This window comes from Aythya marila (genome assembly GCF_965140915.1).
Source record: "Aythya marila genome assembly, chromosome: 3".
Classification (NCBI taxonomy): Eukaryota; Metazoa; Chordata; class Aves; order Anseriformes; family Anatidae; genus Aythya; species Aythya marila.
Genome location: NC_139044.1, coordinates 9,175,030 through 9,198,908, shown reverse-complemented (window position 1 = coordinate 9,198,908; position 23,879 = coordinate 9,175,030). Strand labels below are relative to the sequence as shown.

At 47.0% G+C, this 23,879-nt stretch overlaps 1 protein-coding gene across 11 annotated transcripts in view; it reads right to left on the bottom strand.

Annotated features, from left to right (window-relative positions):
* RIN2 (Ras and Rab interactor 2) overlaps positions 1-23,879 on the bottom strand; it is a 299,965-nt gene that overhangs the window by 137,292 nt on the left and 138,794 nt on the right. The window lies entirely within an intron of this gene.

Below are 23,879 nucleotides of genomic sequence, written 5' to 3'. Positions count from 1 at the left end.
GTGCTTGCAAAAAGTAGTTTCCCAGATTTCTCTGCTTATCAACTCTTACAGTAGGGGAACTTTCCTGATTGCTAGCAAAATAAATACTTAAGATACTGAACATTATACTTTAAAATCTCTGTTCTATGACCTCTTAACACTTAAGTGTAATTTATGCCAAGAGTAAAGCCTCTTTATGCAAATATTTACAGAATCACAGAATCACAGAATTTCTAGGTTGGAAGAGACCTCAAGATCATCGAGTCCAACCTCTGACCTAACGCTAACAGTCCCCACTAAACCATTTCCCTAAGCTCTACATCTAAACGTCTTTTGAAGACTTCCAGGGATGGTGACTCCACCACTTCCCTGGGCAGCCTGTTCCAATGCCTCACAACCCTTTCAGTGAAGAAGTTCTTCCTAACATCTAACCTAAAACTCCCCTGGCTCAACTTAAGCCCATTCCCCCTCGTCCTGTCACCAGGCACGTGGGAGAATAGACCAACCCCCACCTCGCTACAGCCTCCCTTGAGGTACCTATAAAGAGCGATAAGGTCGCCCCTGAGCCTCCTCTTCTCCAGGCTGAACAAGCCCAGCTCCCTCAGCCGCTCCTCATAGGACTTGTTCTCCAGGCCCCTCACCAGCTTTGTCGCCCTTCTCTGCACCCGCTCGAGCACCTCCATGTCCTTCTTGTAGCGAGGGGCCAAAAACTGAACACAGTACACGAGGTGCGGCCTCACCAGAGCCGAGTACAGGGGGACGATCACCTCCCTAGCCCTGCTGGTCACACTGTTTCTGATACAAGCCAGGATGCCGTTGGCCTTCTTGGCCACCTGAGCACACTGCTGGCTCATATTCAGCCGACTATCAACCATCACTCCCAGGTCCTTCTCTGCCTGGCAGCTCTCCAACCATTCCTCTCCCAGCCTGTAGCTCTGCTTGGGGTTATTGCGCCCCAGGTGCAGGACCCGGCACTTGGCCTTGTTGAACTTCATGCAGTTGACCTCAGCCCATCGGTGCAACCTATCCAGATCCTCCTGCAGAGCCTTCCTACCCTCAAGCAGATCGACACATGCGCATAGCTTGGTGTCATCTGCAAACTTACTGAGGGTGCACTCGATGCCCTCGTCCAGATCATCAATGAAGATATTAAAGAGGACCGGCCCCAGCACCGAGCCCTGGGGGACGCCACTAGTGACTGGCCTCCAACTGGACTTGGCTCCATTCACCACGACTCTTTGGGCCCGGCTATCCAGCCAGTTTCTAACCCAACGAAGCGTGCGCCAGTCCAAGCCAAGAGCAGCCAGTTTCTTGAGGAGAATGCTGTGGAAAACAGTGTCAAAAGCCTTGCTGAAGTCAAGGTAGACCACATCCACAGCCTTTCCCTCATCCACCCAGCGCGTCACTTTGTCATAGAAGGAGATCAGGTTCGTCAAGCAGGATCTGCCTTTCATAAACCCATGCTGACTGGGCCTGATGGCCTGCTTGCCCTGCAAGTGCTGCGTGATGACTCTCAGGAGGATCTGCTCCATGAGCTTCCCTGGTACTGAGGTCAAACTGACAGGCCTGTAATTTCCCGGGTCTGCCCTCCAGCCCTTCTTGTAGATGGGCGTCACATTTGCTAGCCGCCAGTCAACTGGGACCTCCCCCGATAGCCAGGACTGCTGATAAATGATGGATAGTGGCTTGGCCAGCTCCTCTGCCAGTTCTCTCAGTACCCTTGGGTGAATCCCATCCGGCCCCATCGACTTGTGCACATCCAAGTGCCGTAGCAGGTCACCAACCAGTTCTTCATGGATAGTGAGGGCCACATCCTGCTCCCCATCCCCTTCCACCGGCTCAGGGTACTGAGTATCCAGAGAACAACCGGTATTGCCGCTAAAGACTGAGGCAAAGAAGGCATTAAGCACCTCTGCCTTTTCCTCATCTCTTGTAACTAAGTTTCGCCCCGCATCCAGTAAAGGATGGAGATTCTCCTTAGTCCTCCTTTTTGTGTTGATGTATTTATAGAAACGTTTTTTGTTATCTTTAACGGCAGAAGCCAGATTGAGCTCCAGATGAGCTTTGGCCTTCCTAATTTTGTCCCTGCACAGCCTCGCTACATCCTTAAAGTCCTCCCTAGTGGCCTGCCCACTTTTCCAAAGCTTATAAACCCTCTTTTTTCTCCTAAGATCAAGCCACAATTCTCTGTTGAGCCAGGCTGGTCTTCTTCCCCGCCAGCTCGTCTTTGGGCACGTGGGGACAGACCGTTCCTGCGCCATTAAGATTTCCTTCTTGAAGAGCACCCAGCCTTCCTGGACCCCTCTGCCCTTCAGAACCGCCTCCCAAGGGACTCCACCAACCAGTGTCCTGAGCAGCTCAAAGTCAGCCCTCCGAAAGTCCAATACAGTGGTTTTACTGGTCCCCTTCCTGGCCTTGCCAAGAATAGTGAACTCCACCATTTCGTGGTCACTCTGCCCAAGACAGCTCCCGACAATCACATCCTCCACCAGTCCTTCTCTGTTTGTGAAGAGAAGGTCTAGCGGGGCACCACCCCTGGTAGGTTCACTAACCAGCTGCGTCAGGAAGCTATCTTCCACGCTCTCCAGAAACCTCCTAGACTGCTTTCTCTGGGCTGTGTTGTGTTTCCAGGATATGTCTGGGAAGTTGAAGTCCCCCACGAGTACAAGAGCTGATGATTTTGCAACTTCTGTCAGTTGCCTGTAGAACTCCTCATCTGTCTCCTCATCCTGGTTCGGCGGTCTATAGCAGACCCCGACCAGGACACTAGCCTTGTTGTCCCTGACAATCCTAACCCAAAGGGACTCGACCTTGTCATTCCCAGCCTCGAGTTCTACAACATCGAAAGACTCTCTAATATAGAGAGCTACACCACCACCCCTTCTGTGCTGCCTGTCCCTTCTGAAGAGCTTATAGCCAGGCATTGCAGCACTCCAGTCATGAGACTGGTCCCACCACGTCTCCGTGATGGCAACCAAGTCGTAGCCTGCCTGCCGCACGATGGCTTCCAGCTCCTCCTGTTTGTTACCCATGCTGCGTGCATTGGTGTAGATGCACTTCAGCTGGGCCATTGCCTTATCCTCTGGCCTTGCCATTGTTCCCCCTGGCACAGCCCCAATAATCCTAGCTTCAGCCCCATCCCCCTTCCTACCTAGTTTAAAGCCCTCTCAATGAGCCCTGCCAGCTCCTGGCCCAGGATCCTTTTTCCCCTAAAAGATAGGGACCCGTCTGCGGCCATCAGGCTAGGTGCTGAGTAAAGTGCCCAATGATCAAAAAAAACAAGATTTCTGCGTTGGCACCAGCCCCGGAGCCACATGTTTAACATGTGGGCTTTCCATGTCCTCTCTGATCCCCTCCCTGCCACTGTAGGGATGGATGAAAACACCACCTGCACTCCCGCTCCATCCACTAACCGACCCTGTCCCCTAAAGTCTCTTTTGATTGCCTTGAGGCTTCTCTCTTCGATGTTGTCACTGCCCGCCTGGACTATCAAAAGAGGGTAATAGTCAGAGGGGCGTACCAGGTTGGGAAGCTTCCTGGCAACATCCCTGACCCTGGCCCCAGGGAGACAGCAGACTTCCCCACCGGTAGGGTCAGGCCGACAAATAGGGCCCTCTGTTCCCCTAAGAATCGAGTCTCCAACAACAATAACCCTCCTGTCTTTCTTGGTGGAGGCAGTCCTGAGGCGTGGAGTCGACCTCCTCGCCCTAGGCATCCTCCTGGGAACATTTGCTACCTCTTCCTCAGCTACTGGTCTGTCGAACTCCAGGGCCTCGAACCTGTTGTGTAAGGGCACCTGCGAATGCGGGGCCGGAAGGGGAGGGCGTCGCCTGCGATGTCGAGCAGGGACCTGTTTCCATTCCTCCTCAGCTCCCAGATCCCCTCCCTCTGCCCGACGGCTACAGGGCAGGGGGTCCACCCCCATTTGAGGAGTCTCACCTCGGTACCTCCCCTTGAGGCCCTGCAGGGAGTTACTCCACAAGTCTATCTCTCGCTCACACTCCCTGATGGCCCTCAACCTCTCCACCTCCTCCTTGAGCTCCGCCACCATGCGGACCAGGTCATCCACCTGCTCGCACCTCACGCACGCAGTTTCTCTGCCTCCCGCCAATGGCAGCAACAGGTTCAGACACTCCCTGCATCCGGTGACCTGAACTGCGGCATTTTTTAACGGGTAGTCGGTCTGGGTGTGAACCGACTTCCTGGAGAGCGCACCGTGCCTGGTGGAGACCATTATCACCTAGCTACGGCTGTTGTTAAGGAGGTGTTGTTTGTGTGTAGGGGGAGCGCTCTGCCCTTCCTGCGCGAACTGCCGCGCTAACTGCCGCGCCACTCCCTTCTGACGCGCCACGCCCTGTTTGCCCGCCCTGGTCGCCGCGCTCCTGGTCGCTCGCGCTCCCTAGGGGCAGCTTTTGAACGCCTGGGGAGGGGGCGCTGCTGGCTCCGCCTTCGCCTCGTCAGCCTCCCTCACGAGGGCTGCCGGGTCCTGGCGGCTCCCTCGAGTAGGCTCGATGACGGAAAAATTAGCCCTGCCTGGCCCGATCCCCCGCTCCGCTGCAGAACGCGTCTGCCCCGGAGCCGATCGCCTCGGCAAATGGCAGTAAGAAACTCTTACAAATGACAGTAAGAAACTCTTAGAAAAATCACAAACCAAACCAACCAACCAACCAATCAAAAAAAAAAAAAAAAAAAAGACAACAAAAACCAGGCCTTTAAAGTCCTTGAGTCAGATTACATTTATACCAGCTGACAATGAATATCTATTCATGTAAGAATAGATAAATGGCAATGATTTATCATGGAAATTTCCAAATGTAGAAACCTGGAGTTAGGTGCATAATTCTGTTCAGAGACCCTTAATTAAACATTATGCATAGTTGGACTCCTTCCTTTTGATTGAGCAATTTTTGTAAGAGAGTTTATGAAATGATTTGATATTATTCCAGTCAGCTTTACAATGCTATTTAAGGTCCTATGTGCCTTTCTGAGCACAGATGCTGGTGGAGCTTTGATAGCTATAAACTTAAGATGTGCATAAAAGAAGTTTTAACAGTTCTGAAACAAATGAATATGGGACAATAAATCCCAAATGAGCAGGTTTGCTGGTAACTGTAGCTATTTATCTAATTAAACACTCCTTTGGGTATAAGGGGTGTCACCATACAGCAGAGCATACCACTAAAAGCAAGATGTTGCAGTTACCATGAGTTAAGCTAGAATCTCTCCTGTTCTTTGACATTCTACAATAGTCTTGAAGGTAGTCTGTGTTTTTCTCCCAGTGATTTTTCCTCAAACACCTGAGTGAACGCATTAACACCCAGGCCCTTAAATACAGCTATCATTCAGATCTGAGTGAAGGCACTTGTACAAACTGCTCACGTTTCAGACATCCTAGAAGCTCTCCCTGATGCAGTTAATATGTGCAATTAAATCTCAGGTCTCCTTAGGGTGAGCCATTTAACTGAAACCTTTGAACCATTTGATCACAGGGAAGAACAATCTGATATAAGGAAGCTGTGTGCATAGGGTAACCACACACCCAGGGTAAAAGGAGCTAATTAGCACTGAGAGAAATGGCAGCACTTTGAGCCTGCTGACAGGGATCTCGTAGTTTCATTATAACTGTCAAGACCTTGAACGCACAAATCGTGCTATATATTCTTGCTGCAGCCAAGGACTGCATGTAAATCTTAATGCATTGGAACCCTCCTAACTCACAGTTTAGCAGATCATGACTAAGGCAGAAAGGAAATCAGGGAAGCAATAAGCTTGGGTAAAAATGTGATGAGATTTAGAGTTTTAAATCAGAAATACTGTAAGCCAGAGGACAGTTGGTCTTCTGGGAGCTGAGCACCAACAGCCAGCTGTAGAAAAGCACTGACTGTCACGTTGCACATTTCCTGCATTCAAAGGAAGTACCTGAAATTCAAACCCCAGACAAGAGCCCAGTAGCCTTCACTTAACTATGACACTGGGGACTAAATGTGGCATCTCCACAGCAGAAAGGAAGAGCTCTTCTGTTCAGGCTTCAATGAGAGCAATTGCCCATGATCCAGGCACAGAGAAGGACCTATGGCTTGCACTCACGTGCATGCTGCAATACCGCTCTGAAGGGTAAAACACATCCTGTATTAGCAACTGGGTTTCTCATTGATAAACTCTCACCTTGCACACTCTCATGTACGACATTTACCACCTTGCACACTCTCATGTACGACATTTACTACTCAAATGTTTATTTCCCTTTCTGAAGGGCTGGAGAGCAGAAAAATCACGATTTGATTGGTTCCAGTTTGACTTCTGCGGTTCTTAATTCCTGAACCAGCAGCCTCATGCAGCACACACAATTTCCTCCATTTAGTGCACATGCAGAGATAACTAACCAGGGAGAAAAATCACTGAAGACAGAACACTGACAGCTGCTGTGCTTGGCACTTAAGTTAGTGCAGGGTGCCCAGAGCCTCAGTGGCAATGTACCCCAGCTCAGGGCTTCCCCAGTCTCCCTCTGTGAAACTGACCCTTCTCCTCTGCTCTTCCAAATTACTTCCCTCCCCTTAACAGAACAGAGGCTCCCCTCACTGCGTTTCCCATCCAGGAAAGACCTGTCAACAGAGGCCATCCAGCTGGCTCTTTCAAAGCCTATGTGCCTGCCCTCCCTATTATCTATGACATGCCTGAGAGGAAGCATGTGATGCCAAACATGGGCGCTGCTACCTTGCCATTTCCTGCAGGACAGATAAGGGAGTGAAAAGACAGAGAACTCAAGGCTGCAAATCAGCATTGCAGAATGCTCTAGAGAAAGCTCAACCTGGGCACAGACACTGCAAGTTGACCTGTAGCAAGGGGAGGTACCTGGGCATGTTTTCAATGTCACCTGCTGCATGATGCTCCAAGGAGATGAGCACAGTATAGACTGCAAATATGTACAGACATCATATGTACAGGCTGTGTAGATGTATAAATATCATTCCAGTGGGTCGTTTCATGAAGAGAATTACCTGCAGTCCACTGTGAAATCCTTATCTATTAATGGGCTTCAGTGTCATTAATTGCATTGGTAACAATAGTGATATAAGTTGAGGTTTAATTTTACTTGCTCTACATGAATATAAACGGCAGATGAACTAGTAATAAACATCATTATTAGGTCCGAATGGCCTTATGCAAACCCAGCACATCATCCTGAAATCTCAGCTGCTCATCCATGACAAGCAGAAAATTAAAATATCCTCCATGAAACAACCAAAAATTTCTCCACCAGGTGGTTGTGAGAGAGGGAAATGACTTGACTAGACACAGCAAAACCTGCCTAATCTGTCTTCAGACAGATCCTTGTATGCCAGATATTTATGATAATGACTGGACTGTACTACATTTACAAAATTATAGTTATTAGCCATCATGTCACTTGTGTCAGTTCTGGGTAGATATAACAAGAAAATCTATTTCACCATGCTCAGGTAAAATGTAGTATTTGGGAGTATCGCAATGGGGGTTGACAAGCTCCATGGTTGGTGATAACATTGGACTCATGATGATGAAGCCATGAGGAATGTAAACAAGTTAGAAGGAACAAAATATGAGTGATCCACTAGATGCCTTGCTGTCTCAAACTGTTTATTCTCTGACCGTTAAGATATGGAAGTTGCTAAATGTTTGCTGTTGCAGGGCATAGTTGTTAACCAATAAATAGCTAGTGGGAAAGTACCGCTTGTAGAGCTAATGGTACAAGAAGGGAGCCTGTCCTCAATGAAGTTGTTGAAGTTATTGATCCCTAAACTTACCCTAGTGTCCATGTGGTCATTATGCCACAGTAGTAGGTTTTGCTGCATTTTATTCGGTTAAATACAGATTAACCCTCATTAGGTTCATTCAAATCTCAAAAGGCATAGTGGTTACGGAGATATGTACGTGAATGAGACAGAAGTAAAGAGATTCTTACAGTTCCTACAAACAGCAGGAAACATTTAAAATCTTTGAGCTTTTCCAGACATGAACAGACCTCTGGGGCAGTTCCTCAAAGCCCATACATCATCACGGAGATTGGCACCAACTAGACAAGGCCACCATCTGCCATGGAGATGATGACTCTCTTAGAGACAGCTCTCCTGTAACAGAGCTCTTCCATCCTCCCAGGCACGTACACCCCATGCAGATAGTGCCCAGCCTCCCTCACCAGATACACCAATGAGCCTCCTCCAGCACAAGCGGAGCACCATATGCTGGAGCTCGTGCCTGGTCTCACTCGTTGTGGCTCATGTGCCCCTGTGTGGGTGTATGTGCAGCTGATGAGCTGCTCCTGGATGTGTTGGGTGATGGCAGTAAGGTCTCTGAGCATTTGGAAATCGGTCCAAGACCAGAGTGGGCTGGTGACCTCTGGGCCTGCTCATGCTTCCAGGGACAGCTCTGCTGGTGACCACAGCAGACTGCTCAGGACAGTCCAGACCTTGGGGCACCCCTTCCTGTCCTGTGACTGAAGCACTATGCTGAAACACCCCTCATAAGACGGCAGCTCTAACTGGAGAAGTTAAAAAGACCTCTCAGATGTCATGCTGCCCTGGCACCTGTCATTCTGTGGGGAAAAACAACAACAAAAACACCAAAAAAACATTTATTTCTGGCTATCCTGACAGCAGCCTGGGAAATTCTGACTTCTGAGAAGCTGAATATCACTGGACTGTCTTTGGTGAATCTGTCACAGGCCTTGCCCTCTGCGACAGCCCTGGGGGAAGCTTGATCTTCCAGGTCTAAACTTCCCTTGACAAAGCATAGGCTCTGCCTTTTAACTTCGCAATTTATTATTTCAGGAACTTCTTTCTCAGCTCAAGTAATTACAAGGATCCTGCCACCCACCTGTTCACCCTCACTGGTCATGATATCAATGAAGCATCACATATTAAAATGAGATAGTGGCACTGCCTTATTTATATTCATCTTTATATTTAAATAGGCTATACATTCATCTATGACTTTAAACGAGAAGCCACTGGAGAACCTCTGTGCACTTCCTGGGAGATATCTCCCCCCCATCTGTTATACTGAAGAGCAGTGTCAGTCTGGAGGGGGAGGTATTCACTTGGGATGAAGCAATGTAGGAGTGATTCCTTATTCTGCTCCCAGCCCTACAGCTTAAGCTCGGATGAATTACATAAGCAATAGAATTACGTACCCAGTCTACAGTCCAGAGAGAGGAAGCAGTGCAGGTGCAGAGGGGGCCGCCCATGTGTCCTCCCGCCTCAGTGGCTCCTGGTTCTCCCTGGAGGATGTTTTACCTATCACCTCAGTTGCATCTTCCCAGCAGCAGTCTTCATCTACAGTCTGCCTTGTGACTTCTGGCCACGAGCACTCCCTCCACAAGGCCTTTGCAAATGGCATTTTGGGGATACTTTTCTAGCACATTTTGAACCTTCTCTGAGGGAATTTCATCTCAACAGCATCTCTCTCATCTGCCTAGTAAAATGTCCCATGAACTGGTCTCACAACCTCACCTGTTACCGGAGAGGACAAATCCTGCCAGATGGGACAGCGACATCTCTGCTGGCTCCATTCAGCTCTGGAGGCAGTCCTGCTCCAGGATGCAGCCAAGGGTGGCGGCAGGTACCCCCTGCCCAAAGACAGCCCGAAAGCACCTGGCAGCGTTCAGCCACCAGGAAAATTAGCAAAGGGAGCACTAACAGTTATGTCTGTGATTCAAAGGTGGCAGACTGTGTGCTATTTGAAAGGTCATGGCCAAAAATAAGATGGGAAATAGCAACCGTGTGTTTAATATTCTACACATGCTTTCTCTCTCACTTGCTCTTAAATGTATCAGTCCTACGGCAATTGTAGTGAAGATACAAGGCAGGAAAGAACTTCGTAAGATAATTACTGCCGTCTTTCAGAAGAGCATACAAGAGAGGAACTGCCTGACCATCAAGACCTGCGAGGTAATTTTCACAAAACCTACCACATTTTGGGAGTTATTACATCCCACCTGCAATTAGCAATAAGTCAATCAGAAGCTTATAATCATTAGCTGCAAAACAAACACTGCAGAGATCACAGGGTGTAAGCTTCCCCTGGCCGCCCCCAAGCAACTATCTGCCAGACCCAAACAGACCCAAACCTGTGAGTCAGTGCCACTTATTCCCACTTTAAGGTCCCTGGGGGGAATCATAGAATCACAGAATTTCTAGGTTGGAAGAGACCTCAAGATCATCGAGTCCAACCTCTGACCTAACACTAACAGTCCTCCGCTAAACCATATCCCTAAGCTCTACATCTAAACGTCTTTTAAAGACCTCCACCACTTCCCTGGGCAGCCTGTTCCAATGTCTAACAACCCTTTCAGTAAAGAAATTCTTCCTAATATCCAGCCTAAAACTCCCCTGGCTCAACTTAAGCCCATTCCCCCTCGTCCTGTCACCAGGCACGTGGGAGAATAGACCAATCCCCACCTCGCTACAGCCTCCTTGAAGGTATCTGTAAAGAGCAATAGGGTCGCCTCTGAGCCTCCTCTTCTCCAGGCTGAACAAGCCCAGCTCCCTCAGCCGCTCCTCATAGGACTTGTTCTCCAGGCCCCTCACCAGCTTCATTGCCCTTCTCTGGACCCACTCAAGCACCTCCATGTCCTTCTTGTAGCGAGGGGCCCAGAACTGAACACAGTACTTGAGGTGCGGCCTCACCAGAGCCGAGTACAGGGCTCTGGTCACCTCCCTAGCCCTGCTGGCCACACTGTTTCTGATACAAGCCAGGATGCTGTTGGCCTTCTTGGCCACCTGAGCACACTGCTGGCTCATATTCAGCCGACTATCAACCATCACTCCCAGGTCCTTCTCTGCCTGGCAGCTCTCCAACCACTCATCTCCCAGCCTGTAGCTCTGCTTGGGGTTATTGCGCCCCAGGTGCAGGACCCGGCACTTGGCCTTGTTGAACTTCATGCAGTTGACCTCAGCCCATCGGTGCAGCCTATCCAGATCCTCCTGCAGAGCCTTCCTACCCTCAAGCAGATCGACACATGCGCATAGCTTGGTGTCATCTGCAAACTTACTGAGGGTGCACTCGATGCCCTCGTCCAGATCATCAATGAAGATATTAAAGAGGACCGGTCCCAGCACCGAGCCCTGGGGAATGCCACTAGTGACTGGCCTCCAACTGGACTTGACTCCATTTACCACAACTCTTTGGGCCCGGCTATCCAGCCAGTTTCTAACCCAATGAAGCATGCGCCAGTCCAAGCCAAAAGCAGCCAGTTTCTTGAGGAAAATGCTGTGGAAAACAGTGTCAAAAGCCTTGCTGAAGTCAAGGTAGACCACATCCACAGCCTCTCCCTCATCCACCCTGCGCGTCACTTTGTCATAGAAGGAGATCAGGTTCATCTAGCAGGATCTGCCTTTCATAAACCCATGCTGACTGGGCCTGATGGCCTGCTTGCCCTGCAAGTGCTGCGTGATGACTCTCAAGAGGATCTGCTCCATGAGCTTCGCTGGTACTGAGGTCAAACTGACAGGCCTGTAGTTTCCCAGGTCTGCCCTCCAGACCTTCTTGTAGATGGGCATCACATTTGCTAGCCGCCAGTCAACTGGGACCTCCCCCGATAGCCAGGACTGCTGATAAATGATGGATAGTGGCTTGGCCAGCTCCTCTGCCAGTTCTCTCAGTACCCTTGGGTGAATCCCATCCGGCCCCATCGACTTGTGCACATCCAAGTGCCGTAGCAGGTCACCAACCAGTTCTTCATGGATAGTGAGGGCCACATCCTGCTCCCCATCCCCTTCCACCGGCTCAGGGTACTGAGTATCCAGAGAACAACCGGTATTGCCGCTAAAGACTGAGGCAAAGAAGGCATTAAGCACCTCTGCCTTTTCCTCATCTCTTGTAACTAAGTTTCGCCCCGCATCCAGTAAAGGATGGAGATTCTCCTTAGTCCTCCTTTTTGTGTTGATGTATTTATAGAAACGTTTTTTGTTATCTTTAACGGCAGTAGCTAGATTGAGCTCCAGATGAGCTTTGGCCTTCCTAATTTTGTCCCTGCACAGCCTCGCTACATCCTTAAAGTCCTCCCTAGTGGCCTGCCCACTTTTTCAAAGCTTATAAACCCTCTTTTTTCTCCTAAGATCAAGCCACAATTCTCTGTTGAGCCAGGCTGGTCTTCTTCCCCGCCAGCTCGTCTTTGGGCACGTGGGGACAGACCGTTCCTGCGCCATTAAGATTTCCTTCTTGAAGAGCACCCAGCCTTCCTGGACCCCTCTGCCCTTCAGAACCGCCTCCCAAGGGACTCCACCAACTAGTGTCCTGAGCAGCTCAAAGTCAGCCCTCCGAAAGTCCAATACAGTGGTTTTACTGGTCCCCTTCCTGGCCTTGCCAAGAATAGTGAACTCCACCATTTCATGGTCACTCTGCCCAAGACAGCTCCCGACAATCACATCCTCCACCAGTCCTTCTCTGTTTGTGAAGAGAAGGTCTAGCGGGGCACCACCCCTGGTAGGTTCACTAACCAGCTGCGTCAGGAAGCTATCTTCCACGCTCTCCAGAAACCTCCTAGACTGCTTTCTCTGGGCTGTGTTGTGTTTCCAGGATATGTCTGGGAAGTTGAAGTCCCCCACGAGTACAAGCGCTGAAGATTTCACAACTTCTGTCAGTTGCCTGTAGAACTCCTCATCTGTCTCCTCATCCTGGTTCGGCGGTCTATAGCAGACCCCGACCAAGACACTAGCCTTGTTGTCCCTGACAATCCTAACCCAAGGGGACTCGACCTTGTCATTCCCAGCCTCGAGTTCTACAACATCGAAAGACTCTCTAATATAGAGAGCCACACCACCACCCCTTCTGTGCTGCCTGTCCCTTCTGAAGAGCTTATAGCCAGGCATTGCAGCACTCCAGTCATGAGACTGGTCCCACCACGTCTCCGTGATGGCAACCAAGTCATAGCCTGCCTGCCGCACGATGGCTTCCAGCTCCTCCTGTTTGTTACCCATGCTGCGTGCATTGGTGTAGATGCACTTCAGCTGGGCCATTGCCTTATCCCCCGGCCTTGCCATTGTTCCCCCTGGCACAGCCCCAACAATCCTTGCTTCAGGAACAGACACATCAGTGAGAGCAGGGTCCGAACAACTCTGGGTATTTTGCGATGAGCTGGGGTCAGAGAGCTACAGAGGAATGAGAAACCACAGTAAAGAAAGGCATAGTTTGCAGTGCTGGACAGCCCCATTTTGCAGGTGAAGGAAGGTGAAACTGACTGCCAAACCACTAGGCAAATGCACGAGGGCCCATCTCATGACAGCGCAGCAGAAGTCCCTGACCCCACCCATGTCCCTTTGTAGCATCAAACCACTCTGCTGTCCTGCAACAGCTGAGGTTGAAACTTTAGACAGCTTCGCGCACAGCCAGCCACTGCCGCCTGTGCAGCCTTCTGGGAACACCAGGAGGCAGCTGACAGTCCCTGTGTGGGGACACGTGGCACGTGATGAGCACGTCCTGGACTAAATCCTGGGCAGCAGGCAGAGATGTTTCTTTCTATACCCCACCACGATGTCTCCCTGCTGCTGACATGCAGTGATCACAGCCATCCCAACACCCAGGACATGCTAAGCATCCAGCTGAGTCCCTTGATCATAATCTCTGCCTCCTGGCAAGGACACGCACGTCCTGTGATGCAGCATTTGGTCTTGCACAGGGCTTTGACTGATAGTAAACAACCGTATCCCTCCCCACAGAACTTAAGCAAAACAAAATACAAGCAATTGCCAGGCCCCAAAAAATCCAGGCCTTAAAAATACATATCTCTAAGACAGTAATTGCTGAGCTGCTCTGATCTACTGGGCTCACTGGGACAAAAGATTCTTCCATTTACCAGGCCCCTAATTTTACTGCTGGTTAGCTATTCTCTGCAGAGTTCAACCATCTCTCCAGATCCCAGTTCATACATTGCAGATCGACTAAATCTATTGTCATTATTTCCCCAAGAATATTTGCTTTTTTTAAGCAGCTCTTGGTATTTTCATTACTGTGGCAGCAATCCGTCTCTGTGACATTATCAGAATGGAAATAGTGGACACTATCCAAACCTCAGGACAAAGCCAAAAATATTTCCCTGCTCCACTGGTACTCAAAATCATCCATGAGATGTTCAAACTAGCATGTCTTTTCAGCCAGATTCCTGCAGAGCCAAAGTAGCCAGATCCCAAGGACTTGCATTCACAGACGCCTCTGACCGCGGACAGATCCTGTGGAGGATTAGCAGCAGGGCTCAAAGACAGATCTCGACGTCGTACAGGAAGGTGCACTCAGGGTGACGCTGCCCAGGCTCTTCACACTGGCAAGCCCTTTTTAGACATGCAAAGAGACTTTGTGATTTCCCCTGCTTTTGCAGTAGAAATGAGTGTAAAGCAACTGCATCAATGGTAAGTCTGCAGTATTGATTTCTGTGTGAATTTTGACAGAGAAAACTTGACCTCAAGAGGCAATGGTGTTTAGTGGCCATTAGGAACTGATTTGTTTTGGTGCTGAAGGGAATCTATTTTCAACTCTTCTGATTGCATCCTCTACTTCTGTCCTATTACTGAGTGTAATTCTGTGATGAGAGAGATTTCCTGTCTGCCCACCTGAGCCCTTGCTATCAGCTCCCACTGCACACTCTGGTCACCAGTTTTCAGGCTCAAGAGCTATGTTCTGGCTCTGTATTTGTAAAATGCACGCTACAGAGGAGTCTTAATCCATGACTGCGGCTGCTAGGCGTAGCTGCAACACAAGGACCTTCAGAGAAAACAAAAACCATCATCAGATCCAATCTCACTGGCCTCACCATGCGGTTTCTGGTTCAGTTTAGATGCAGGAGCCAGGCCCCTGACACCACAAAGTCTAGGCTTACTTGCCTCTCTCCAGAGAAATGATGCAAGCCACCCTGCTTTAAGCCACTTTGCTGAACTGGCACCCACTGCAGCAATACTGAGTTCACGCATGCTGCTGGCATAGTTCTGGGAAATAAAGTGACGTTTGGATCAACAAAAGGCTTTTAGAGTTATCAAACCTCTCCAAAAGGAGACCAAATGTCACACCATGGTGTGACAGATACCTCTGACAGAGCTCATTCACCATGCACAGATTGATGTGCATGCAGCATCGTGAAAGAGAAGGCATGACCCACAGGACAAAGGACTTTTTTCAGTGTTTTCTGGGGAGCAAATGAAGTATCAGCTTGGACAATGGCTACAAATTTGCTTTAAATCCACAAGTCCCTGATTCCCAAGGCAACACCGTTTGTGTTAAATGGGGAGCTGGAAAGGAATCCAATCCGTTTTATCACTCAGAGTTAGTCTGCTAGCTGCCAGTGCCAAACATCCCAGCAGGAAAACCCCAGGGAAAGGGAGCACTTTGCTGCATTTACAGCGGTTGAACATTCTCCCCGATTTCCCCTTCAGGGAGCAGTACGGGTAACATAAAAGTAAGGATGCAAGAGGCAGAGGAGCCCGTTCAGCAGCATGCCCAGGAGCTGTGAAGCAGCTTATGTCTGCTGCTAGCCCAACTGCTGGACACACCCTCTTTGTTCTGGAGTGTGCAGGGGCTTTACCAGGGTGTTCAGAAAGGCTGCAGCCTCTGAACTGTGAGGACCTTTCGGCAGCACCTCTATAGAAACTGATGCCTCTCTCTTCTGAAACCCCAGCAACTCCTTTTTGTTCTGCCTGCAGTCTGCTTATTGATGGCCTGACTTTCTGCAGGACAGGGAGTGACTCTACCAACTTCTTCCCTCTGCTCTTCTGATGCTTGGGGTTTCATGCACACATGGTCATTCCCACAGCTGTGTGTTCCTGTTATGTTCCTGTTAGGAATGTGGATCTTGTTTGATTTGTTATTGGGTCCCTTCTTTGCTTTCAAGTCTGCAACAGACATAACAGTGAAAGAGCAGGCCTACAGCCACTAAAAACCACTGGCAGCACAAAATTTCACAGTGTACAGGGCTACAAGAGCAGCATACAGACCCAACAGTTGGCACTATGTTCTCCTTAAACTACTGCTTCACTAGCTAACATGTTTTCTGTTGTTGGTCACTGAACAAAGAAGAGTAACAAAAAACATTCCAGTTCCCCCTGCCTAAAACTCCTCTGCAATCCAGAAGAGAAAAAAGCTCATGAATACAATCTTAAAACCAAAGGTCAGTAATGACCCCAGTCTGAATTACTTGTTGTCTGAGAAATTAAAGCTTAAAAGATTAACATGCATGCAAGTGAACTGTATGACACAAATAGCTTAAAAATAGATTACGAAAGTCCCAGCCTCTTCAATAAAATGGGTTCTACCTGCTTATTAAACCTCTGTTCATAGTTTTCTCTACTCAGCTCTTCACTATTTGCAACATTGATTTCTTAGGTATATTTACACACCCTGAAATAAAGCTGACTGCATATCAGCTCATGATTTTGAGAGGCATTTTTAGTTTACACAATGGCTTACCATGACTTGGACAGCGGAAGAAACTTCCAAATTGTACTTTCTCAGGTAAAATACCACTGAAGCAGAAGAAAGCAGAGCAGATTGCCAAAGTAGTCCTTTTTTTTTTTTTAAACGCCAGTATAGCAGTATACATGAGGAATGACATTTGACCACCAAATAGACCCCTTGACTGAAGAATTAACCAGAAGAGTCCCTAAAAATACAAGAATGTTTCCAACACAGTAAGTCTTTGGCACAATCCAGCATCAAGGTACACTGCAACCGGAACAGCCAGTCCCAACCTAGGGAAGGGTGAAACAGGGAAACTGGAACTCAATTGCCAAACACAGCTATTTAGATGGTAATTAACAAATTCAAGTTATGCACATTAAAAATGATTGCTTAATGCTTGCAGCTCATATGGCTGTATCACTTTCATTTATGCACTTTTCACCAACCTCTCCTAATCCTTCATCCTCTTCTGTGCAAGAGGCTGCAGTACAGTGTTGGATGAGGACAGAGAAGGACTGGATAGAGCAGCAGAGCTGCAAAAAGCAGGAAGAATGTAGATGGAGGAATTTTTAAAACTGAACAAACTCTGCTTGGGCTGACTTGAACGTGAATGTGAACTGAATTAAGCAAGCATTGCCTGCTTCCGAGAATCCCACATCCTTGCCACCAAGGATGATGAGAAGGCAGTGGAAGGAGATGGAAGAATTTGTGAAGCACAAATATGAGAGTGAGAGAAAAGACGACAAAGAGACTGAGGCTTGGATGGGACCCTGGGATAAGGTCAACCTCCCCATATCTATCCAGGGCTATACTGTTGATTTGCAGTCATGGAAAAATCCTAATGTGAACTGTCACAACACAGGCGGAAGCCTCCATGCCTGAATCTCTGCCCTGCTATGCAGCACTCACTACCATGAAGCACTGACAAGCTTCTATTTGAAGGGCTGCATTTTATAGCATTGCAACTCTTGCAGCATTCTCTCACTTTCTTGTACCTTCTCTTTGCCAATAGAAAGCAAATAAAACAGACACAACAGTCAAACAGATGGTGTTTAGGATATGTGACTTAGCTGTACAATTGACAGATAGCATCCCAGGTATACTGACAACAAAAGAAACAGCTATAGAGACATCCGTTCTGCAGCACATTAGCATTTGGGGAAGCAAGAACGGTATTAAAGTATTTAAAGTATTTTATCTTAAAGTATTTCCATACACTAAAACCATCTATAGCTTAAAAATTGCACCTACTGACTAGATGAAATTAGTCAAATCTTCCTCTGTGTATGTGTGTATGTGCATGTAAGACAGAATCAGAATATTACCACAGGATCCAAAAAGAAAGAAAGAAAAGCTTCTAAGGCTCACAGTCACAGTCAGGTAGGCTGCACTCAGTCATCCACATGGGTAAACTTTATCTTTCTCTCTAAGTACGATTTGGTTGGGGATTTCAAAACAAATCAGAGATTTAGTTTCTCAGCTTCCAGAGGCCCAGTTTAAGATACTGTAAAAGTCTGATTTTCAGAGTGTGCATGCTAGTTTAGAAAATCCAGCCTTTGCATGTAGCTTTGGTTTGGCCATCCAAAAATGGAGGCAGCTTGAATCAACTGTCACTTTTTGAAAACTAGTCCTTGTGTGCCAAGGATAAAGACCTTGGGAGATTTCATTGCTCTTATCAGTGAGAACAGACAGAAAAATCCGTGCAGTTCAGAATCCTCACTAGTGACCTGCAAAGTGTCATCAACACTAATTGGAAGAGAAAATCAACCTACTTTCAGGCTACTGAAGCACACTTTCCTACTTTTCAGTAGCAAACCATGGCACTAATACTTACAATTTAGAAGAACCTCAGTTTCAAAATCAGTAAGAAGCCAACCAATTCTTAGGGTGGGATGGGTAGAGGTGTCTCTGACTTGTACTATTGTACTACATTTTAAACTTTTTTACATGTACATTTTCTGTATTGCTTAAAGACAAGCAAGGGAGACAAGAGGGTTTATAGTACTTAACACTAACAGAGATATCTTTATGGTTGCTTAAAGCAATTTTGCTTGCATTTATTAATCCTTCCCTAGAGCTTGCAACACAAAATTTCAGCTCTGGGCTAGCGCAAGACAGCTACATGATTAATCTCCCCAGTCTGTTGACATTATTCAAACCAATCCAATTTCCATCTCGACTCTGTCCATTCTGTCTGGGCCACAAAGAAAAAAGGAGCACAACAGTACATTAAAGCTGATTTTCATCTACATCAATTGTTTTTTAGCATAAGAGCAGGTCTTCAGGAGACTTACAACACTACCACAGTTATTTTGAAAACCCTAAAACAAGGCGTAACAGCAGACGGTATAAACAAGTTGTGTGGCTTTCAGACACCCATCCTGCAAGCAGATCACTGTGCAGAAATGAATTTGGCTGCAATTACTTGCAGGACTGGGGCTCTAGCTACCAAGCTGACAAATTCCTTAAAAATCCAAAATTAAAAACATAAATAAAGAAATTAAGTGGAAGATTTTCTAATTACTGCCTTGCCTGAGTGCCTCTGGCAGCCTGCTCCCAAGCTATTTTAGACTAGCTGCTAAGCATGAAACACTTCTCCCTGCTCCTCCTTTTTTCCTTTTGCACTGCATTGGCTCCTAGCAGCTGCTTCCCACTTGGGAAGTGCACAAGATACAGGGCTCGGTGTTGGACGAGCGAAGCGTGAGCAGGTGCCTGTAGTCCAAGTGGCCACAATTTCCACAGCCACTACCACCTATCTGAGCAGGCTCTGAGCATGGAGCAGGAAGCCTCCTACCTGGAAGGCAGAGATCAAAAGCAACATACATGTGTGTTGGACTGAGACGTAGCCTGAGACCTGCTGGGGACCTGGAGCAAGGACAGCATGTGGGCACAGGGCAGAGGGTGTCTATCCCTTTTAGACTTGCTGTGCTGGATGAGGGAGCCTTGCTACAGGCCCTTTAAGGACAGGAGATTCATCCTGTAAGGAAAGCTCTTCGCTAGGCTTTAGGAGCCTCTTGGGGAAACTCTTTTTCTGCTGCAATTACAAAGCAAGGGCCATGTGGTCCTCTGGCCACAAGCCACTTGCAGGCAGAGGAAGGGCTGTGCAAGATGTGTCGCAGGCTCCAGCATGAACTGCCTGCGAGGTACACCATGTATCCAGCTGGTGGAGGACATCAAACCAACAGAAAATGTGATTGCCTTGGCTCTCAGGCAGGCTCCTGTGCTTACCAAGGTGCCTCCCCAGGATGGATGAGGTTAGCTGGGAGGAATCAGACCAAACAGCCACAGGGAAGAGGACTGGGGAGAGGAGAAGAGACATAGACCTCTGTGGGACTTGGGGAAAGACAGGCACTTGAGAAACAGGTATAGGGTGGATCAATGATCTGGGGGGGAAGCTGGAGAAAGTTCTTCTCTTGAGCCTCAAGAAATGATAGAGGGGGAACAGAGAGACAGATCACACAGAAAGAAACCTGGAGTAGCTGGTTGCTTAGCAGAAACATGATTATACTAGTGAAACCAAATACTACATGTGACATGATGAGGTATGTAAGTCACTTGCTAATTCAGACAAGAATGGTCCTAGAGATGAAACCTTGGTTCATGATGACTGAGGTGTTTAGTGCATGCCTTGTAGAAAGTAGAGCATATGTTGGGACCTTGGAGAAGAAAAGGGTTTCACACTGCTAAAGCAGCTGAAAGCTCACTGGGAGAGCTGAGCTATGAGCAGCCACTGCCACCACACTCAGCCCAGCAAGGAAACCCTTGAGCAACACTGAGCTGGAGCAGCAGGAGCAATGGCAGCAGCATCCAGAGCCAGAGGGAGCTGCTCTTTGAGCAAAGGAAATGCCACAGGATGCTATAGGTTCAGCAAGAAAAACAGACCCATGCCAACTCTAATTGGCACCTAAAATGACAAATTTTTATTTTGTCTTTAATCTCTCTGTGCTTTGTTTCCCCATCTTCAAAACACCTCTTCATCTCACAGAGGTTTGGGGAAAATTAATTAATTGTTTATCAACTGCTCAGATACAATAGCAATGAGATCAGCAGAAGTTCAAGAGGAAATTAATAATTCTGCCTCTGGAACGGGGTTTGAATAGAGCCTGGTAAATAAGGCAGAAGGGCACACACTGAATAATGAAGAGAAAACAAAATAATGAATAGCTGCTCATTAAAGTGAGCAAAGTCCATTCTGTGCACTGAAGGAGGCAGAGAGCCTGTGGAGAAACCAGCATGCGATCATGTAATTAAAGACCATATAATAATGCATACATGGTGTGTGTGGGGGGGAAATTAAGGTTGTGCAAGAAACCTTAATGCTGCTATTTCATAACCTTTCAGTGTTTGACTTTCAACCTTAATAATGCTCTTTTAATGCAGTTTTTAGGTGCATAGTGTCATACAGAGGTGTGGGCACCATACTTTCCAGTTCCAGCAGTGGGATGTCTATTCTGATTTACTGAGAATCGTGCACTTACTAGCCATTAAAGGCTTAGAAAAATAATCAGAGTTGGTGTTCAAGTAAATGCATACCAACTTTTTGGGGCTGCATATTTCTTTTTCTTTTTTTTTTTTTTTTTTTTTTTTACAACAAGATGCATGTAGCCAAACCCAGTATTTTCTTAAGCCAAAGAATAACATGTACAACATAGCACATGCAGACTACAGCCTAATGTAAAAATAAAACATATCCTGGATAGAGATATTTTTGAATTCATTTTTTTACTGGTCAAAAAAATAGGCTTTCCTATTCTACTGAATAGTTCTGCAAAAAAGAGTGTTTACAGAAATGTCCCCTACAAGCTTTAGCTCTGGGTCTTCCAGACCATGAGCATTTCGCGCTTCCAAGCACTCTGCCACCCATCAATCACCCTATAATCTGGATCCGGCACAGAGATATTTCTCCGAGCTCCATGCCACACACCGTGAGTGAGGACAAAGCAGCACTGCCACGGTGTTTAGTGGAAGAAGAACAGACACAGGGGGGCGCATCAACCTTTCTGGTCTACCCTGGAAATTCTGAGCAATCACCACCCAACTGCAGAGCATTCAATGACAGGTTTTAAGGAACGTGAAGGACACCTAAGCACCATTGGATTGGAACTGCATGGGATTAATTCTCCACTTATCCCACTTCACCTGACAAAACTGAAAGCATTCCAGCCTCAAGCAGAAGTGCTTTAACACAGCTTTCTAGGATGATGGGAGTCCCAGAAAACTGTGTCTTTGTGAGCCTTCGGGCAGGCTCAGGAGACAGCAAATTCTGGCTGGTAAATCCCTGCCCACTGACGCACTGGTCCCACGTGAAAAACAGAGGACTCTGTCTGCTGACTTCTCAGATCTGAGCTCTGAAGAGAAAACCCTACCCTGCCTGAGCTGGAGCACAGCAAGCAGCTGAGACCAACAACCTGCTCCAGACTCACCTGGCCATTACAAGGCAACTCAAATCCGTCATCCAGGTCCATTAATTATGTTAGAGCATGTATAGAGAAATTACTGATAAAAAAATCCTCTCAGTAATAACAAAACATGCACTGAATCACACCAATAAAAGCAAATGACTTTTTGATGAAGCATTGAGAGTGGAAAAACTGAAGATCACAAAATAAAACAGACAGTTTTTGTCAGTATCAGAATTATTTAAACTGAGGTTTCCTATTTGCTCACTTAAATCATGATTCCAAACAGTGATTTAAATTATTCCAATTCTCACAAATCCATTCCAGGTTAAACTGCACCAAACAAGCAAAATGACCTGAGGAAATCACACAACCATCACTAGTGGAACCAGGGAAAAACAAAATCAGGATAAACCAGTCCAAATCTCAGTTCTCTGAAAAAGGACTCACAGACCGTGCGTGGGATGATTAGGACAGCCAATCCTTTTCTGAACTTCTGAAAGATATCATGCCTGGAAGACTGAAGGCATTTACGAGAACATTTTGTCTGTGTTGTGCCCTCCAGAAACAAACACCTCCCATCCGCCAACAAAGATGACTGACATCCTCTGTCAACTCCCAAACTCCATCAAGCCTTTTCCACTAAAAGCTGTTATTTGTAGCTAGTTTTTTTTTTTTTTTTTTTTTTTTATCATGTTTCGGGCTTGCAGTTAATATTGTCAAGAACAAAAACTGGAAGAATTAGCTCCTCTGTCATCGTGCTAAACAGTTAATCTTCTTCATTTGATTGAAAAAAGCAACCTGAGGAGACAGTCCTACTGATTACAGGAGAATACCTCTGGGGAACACAGCTTCAAGCACTGGGAAAGCTTCGGTAATTAAAAACTAGCCTGAATAAATTAGGCTTTCACAGTAAGAGTTACAGCAGAATGACTAATGCATTGAGCAAGTGTGTGTAGCTTTCAGCTGTATGTTCCCATACAAATCAGGGAGCCCAAATGGCTTAAAAGTACCTCTGTGGATTCTTCCCCAAGCCTCCCCATAATGAAAATGTTTATCTTCATCCTGAAAAACTTCATGGTTAAGGCAAATAAAAATGGATTATGAAATTTCCTGGGAAAGCCTGAGCTCTCTGCTTGTTTTCTTGACCAAGTCATAGAGGCCCCTCCTTTTAGGCTTTTCTTCCAGAGCTAGTTATCCTTTTGCTCTTTATTGATTCTGTTATCCTGCCTAACCTCTTTGCAAAAGAAGTCTGTACAGTAAGATTTCAAAGAACATTTTACAAGATAATAAAAATACTGGGCATGTTGGCAAGTGCTAAGGTGAATGCAGATTTAGATGTTTAATTATACAGAGTCAGTCATGCCTGCAAATCAGACAGCAGCTCAGATCTCACAACTTAATTACTTTAATTTCAGATGAATAACTCGTTGTCATATTTAGTTTGACACACCGGAAAACAGTTAGAAATTATACTAGGGGTGAACAGCCTTACTGCTAGTAAGGTAAGATTTCTTGCATCCTTGGTATTATTCAAAATTTGACTGGACAAAGCCCTGAACAACCAGATCCAACTCTGAAATTAGCCCTGATTTGAGTTGGGGCTGGTGGGGTGGTCAGGGGCTCTAGATCAGAGACCTCCATGGGTCTCTTCCCATGTAAACCATCCTGTGAATCTGAGGACATAAATAAGAGTTAAACTACAAGCAAAGACTGAATCTTTCTTGTATAATTTCCTAAGTCAAGTCAGTTGCCAACAACATCTCTCACACAAAAGGCAGCATCAAATATGATGCTCCAGAAGTGTCATGATTCCTTTGGAGGCATCTTTCACAGTTCATTGAACTGCATTTTTACCAGCCAGGGGCACACACATTTTCTGGCTCCTTTGGTCTAAAAGAACCAGATACAAACATCACAACACATCTTTCAATAGCTAGCAAGAGGATCTGTTAAATAACCATCCATTATTCCTTTGACCACTCATATGTCTTGGGCAGCTTAAAACATCCAAGCTGACATTTGCTATTCTGCCTTTCATTTCAAAAAATGCAAGAGGAACAGTATAGGACTCTATTAAAA